Here is a 4,679-nt window from a genome sequence, read left to right as displayed (position 1 = left end):
TCTGTAGCCAGAAAGCCCGTAGTGTGTTGTGTGTCTCTTCACTTCATACTATGTATTTTCTAAGGTCAGGTATGCATATTTTACTTTTAGATTCATCTTTGAGAATTTGATGTTTTGTATTGATATGATTTGATGTGTTTCAATTGGATATGTAATTGGCAAAATACATATCTACCTGACTGTAAATAAATTGTTACATTTGATTTTATTCTGTTTTACTCTGTAATTATTGACTAGTAGATTACATTGTATCCTTGTTAGCAAGATGAGCTCCCGAATGAATGAGTTAATATAAAAATAGAGTTAACTAGAATAATCAAATGTCAGAAGAATATTAATTAAAAAGGCATACAACCAATTTGCATTTCAACCTAAATTCGAGGTCATACTAAAATGGAGTCAGATTAAATAATAAAATGGAGTCAGATTTGAGTTTAACCTAAAATGAATAGCTCTACGCGCTGAAAGACAGAACACGCAGGAAACCTTCATCCAGCACCGGATACCTTCCTTGGGCCGAGTGTCTGGACCTTACAAAGTGGTGACCCCGCCGACGTGATCTCCCTAATTATGCGAGTGACGTCTTTCCAGCGCTAATTTCAAATTGATTCTCTCTGAAGATATAAGGTTTGAGCTTCTTCCCTGTCTACAACTGCTGTGGTAAGTTCATTCCTTTTTCTTATTAGAAGTATTGAGGGAAAGCTTTTTGCATTTCACATACAGACACATTTTTAGAACGGGTCGACATACCCATTGTTAGACCGGAGACGTTGAAATCCGGTGGGGGGAGAATTAACCGGGAAACATGGCTTTTCAGGGACAATACAGTGACAGTGTAGATCAGGAGATCATGGAAATTCAAGCATTACAAATAAAAGACACACTTCTTAGTTTAAATGATAAAGGATTCAATCTTAAATGGAAAAACAACGAAATTGTAGCTTGGTTTTTGGCCGAGGGCAAAAAATTGGCATCTAAATCGAAATATAAGAATATCCCAACTGCTATCGTCTACCTGCTTTGTAAAAATGACCTCGAGACAATAGCTGAAAACAAACGAACAATAACAAGCATCAAAGAAATTGAAAAAGGGCGCTCTGAAGAATTGCAAAAACTAAGAGCACAGATAGAGGCATTTACATTCGAAAGTCAAGGTTGGGCAAGACAGAGTGAGATGATGTCAAGAAAACTCGAAGAGCTTCAAAAGAAACTCCAAACCGGCAATAATTATATATCAGCTCTTGAAGACTGCTGTAATAATGCGGGCTTCCCAGTGGCTGCAGTTAAGCAAGCGGCACTGCATGAAACCTTTGATTATGATAGAAACAGCGATAGTGATGATGATGATGTTGCCGCATTAGATTCTCAGAGAAACCGAGATCCCGTTCAGAGACACGGAGAACAAAATCAGCGAAGTCCGATTAAAACCAGAGCAAAATCCAGCGAAAAACCCTCCAAATCAGTTAAAATTGCTGTACTCAAAACCATAACAAATACAAACGATGAAATAACCACGATTAGCCGCCCATTAACATGCGAAGAGTGTACAACACACAAACAGATCGTGGGAATGATGCCCAGAAGAGGGCCATTCCAACCCTATTGGGAAACACTGATGCTACAAGCCACAGTGTATAAATTGGAAACTAGAGATGTATGGCAAATCGCACTCTTAACCATTCCTGAAGAACTCCGATCTAAATTAACCCCTCAAATGAAATCTGGAGACATAATCAAGCGAAACAATAACGAAACTGATGAAAGTATCTTTGAACGATTAAAACAGGCATTGCTAGATATAAGGGGTCCAACAAGCGCAGATTGGAGCAGGATACTACAAATTAAGAAGGAAAGCAATGAACCGTTTGAAACATTCGCCGAACGTCTGTGGACGACATACAAAGAATATCCCGGTCTAGAAAATGCAAGCCGTGATCACGAACCATTGTTACAACTCATAAAGAACAATGCTGGCACTCCAGTCCAAAATGCTTTGTTAAACGGAGCAGATTCAGCCGAAAACACATTCAGAGCGATTGTAGATTGGGGTTCAAGGATAGAAAACAGATGGAAATCAAAGCCCCAAACCATTGCATCTGCACAGTGGATGACAGAAGGGAATTATTCTAAAAGCAATGGGGCTGAAAAGCATGTCCACTTCTTGGAGGAGGTGACTTGCTGTGATGAATCTAGAACTTTTAGTTCAGAGGAAGCCTGTGCCACTGGTCAAGATAGTGTGCCGATTTCAGTTCTTAAGGAGATGCAGCACCATAATAGCGTAGAGTCGTGGACCAGTGCGCAGGGTGTAAAAAAAGCATTAGAGATTCATAAAAATCCTCAAACTTCAGGAGAACACAGCAAACAAACCTGTGGCAAAGATAGCAGGTTTTGTTCTTCCTGTCAGAAAATAGGCCATACAGAGGAAAAATGCTGGTCACTGGGAAGGGGTAGACCTCCACCTTATTTTCAGAAACGTAGGATATCACTTTCTAAAGGAAAAGATCAGGGGTTGACATGTAACAAGTCTACCTCTGGTAACACTCTTAGTGAGTTGACTGCATTGTTAATGCAAGGCCTTCAGCTACTGACTTCACTTACTAGTGGGTTAGCAGTTTAATAGCAATGAGTTTAATATGGAAACATCCAAATTACAATAATCCTGTTTGCATTTTCAAATTTATAATTGTGCTGAACATTGTGAGCATAGAAAACACATTATAGTTGTTTGTGCTACTAAATGTACACATAGCTTAGTTTAGTTTATTCTTTAAAAAACACATGACTGCTTTACTGTAAGTGTGTAAACACTTAGGTTTAAGGTTGTAGATGCTACATGCATTCTAGACCATGTGTCTTGTGTAAAATTGGAATAACTTTAATACTGGAATTGCATCGCAATTTCAAGTTGCATGTGTGTCTGTGTTGAATTTGTTTGTCTCCTGAGTGGTACACTCTGCTATTTTCTGTATAGCTGCAGTTAAACCATGTAGAGGAGCATAGAATAGCCATGTGGCCACAGTGTGATCTCATAAATGTCTTAATGAAAATGCTCTCCTCACATGTGAGAACTTAAACCTTGTGGCAGATTGATTGCTTCACAGTGCCAAAAGGGAGGAAGTGTGATTTCATTTCAATAGTGTGGCACAAGCGATAGCAAACCAATTCATCCTTCACTGAGGAGCACCAACCAAAAATTTGATCTGATCAGAGAGAATGGCTAACATTATTTGGAAATGGAAACTCTGAATTTGCAACTAATCTTGTAATAATAAAAACATTTTATGGAAGTATTTTGAGCCAGATCTCACCTCACACTCGCTCTTAAAGGCTATTACCGGTTACAGCAACAGGACCAAATTTACATAACAATTGTAAAACTTCCTTTGCTTTGTTTGGAGCATGACAGCATTTACACAAAGCCACAGTCGTATACAGCCACAAAACACCATTTGATCTTTTAATCTTTTAAATTGACTTGAAAAATAATGAGAAGGGGGTGTAAAATACAAGAAGTTTTTATGTGCCACAGAGATCTGCATGTGTGAACAACACCATAAAACAACAATTGTCAAACAGACAACACCAAAACAGGTGAACACATTTCTGCCCACAGATCTGACTGTAATGAGAGCAACAGCAACTAAAGCCATGGACATTGGTCCATTGGAATGCATGATGACATGGGTGATAAAAACACCAATTAATCTAGAAAATGTCCCCAGTAGAACTGGGGTCTCTAATGCTCATGACACAGCAGACTGTGAGGGCTCGACTGCAAGAGCAGCATCAGGTGTTACACACTCAGACTGCACTGAAACAGGAGCAGTGATTCAGATCAGACCAACCGAACTCCGTTTCATGTGACATCTGGATTAAAACTACAATACATGAGGATGAACGTAGTTAAAATAATTCCACATGCCTGAACATGAAACTGATGAAAAGTTCAAAATTAACTGTGGTTATCTTTGTATCTGTTTCTGTCTCAGGTTGACCACTGCAATTCTTTGGAGGACAGATACCAGGAGGGTGTCTTGTCCCCTCTGCACCAAGCCAGGACAACAGAATTGTTACATAACCTGAAATGTGGGAGATGAATGTGAAGACACTTGAAGGGGCCATTCACACCTCACAGGAGAACATCACCACACAAATATCTACATGGCCTCCCGGATTAGAACCGGAACTAAATTTTTGCAACACAGATTGCTATAGATTAGACTCCATTCATCTCCCAGACATGACCATAGAACACACATTTCACCCATTGCATCACCTCATCTAGACTATCCAGTCTGTACACTACAGTCAGAAGACAATGATGGCTTAGGTCACAAACATGGTACTCCACTAAAGATCTATTGTCCATCATCACACTGACAGAACCAGATAGCCTCACACACACAGGACAATAGAATTAATTACATTCCCCAAAGATATAAAATATCTACTATCTGCAACTGTCTAAAAAACTAATGGAACAACACTGTAACACACATTTGTACGACAAGTCACAGATCGATGGTGCAAATTTTTTTAACACAGAGGCAGACAAGCCTTTACAATTTAACATTTTGAATCTTTCAGATTGTTATTGGGGTGGTTGACAAGCCAGAGGGCCCCTGGTTTCCCAACACATCACTAATGACAATAAACATTATTAAAATGATCAAATATGA

The 4,679-nt window shown here is 39.1% G+C and overlaps 1 long non-coding RNA gene across 1 annotated transcript; it reads left to right on the top strand.

Moving 5' to 3' along the window:
- Nucleotides 1-419: 419 nt before the first annotated feature.
- On the top strand, nt 420-4,232 carry LOC113053961 (uncharacterized). Its single transcript, XR_003277333.1, has 2 exons — nt 420-660; nt 3,990-4,232. It is a non-coding gene; the product is annotated as an uncharacterized LOC113053961 (long non-coding RNA).
- Nucleotides 4,233-4,679: the final 447 nt, after the last annotated feature.

The sequence above is a fragment of the Carassius auratus genome, chromosome 35, assembly GCF_003368295.1.
Source record: "Carassius auratus strain Wakin chromosome 35, ASM336829v1, whole genome shotgun sequence".
Taxonomy (NCBI): Eukaryota; Metazoa; Chordata; class Actinopteri; order Cypriniformes; family Cyprinidae; genus Carassius; species Carassius auratus.
This window is presented reverse-complemented; position numbering and strand designations above follow the sequence as displayed.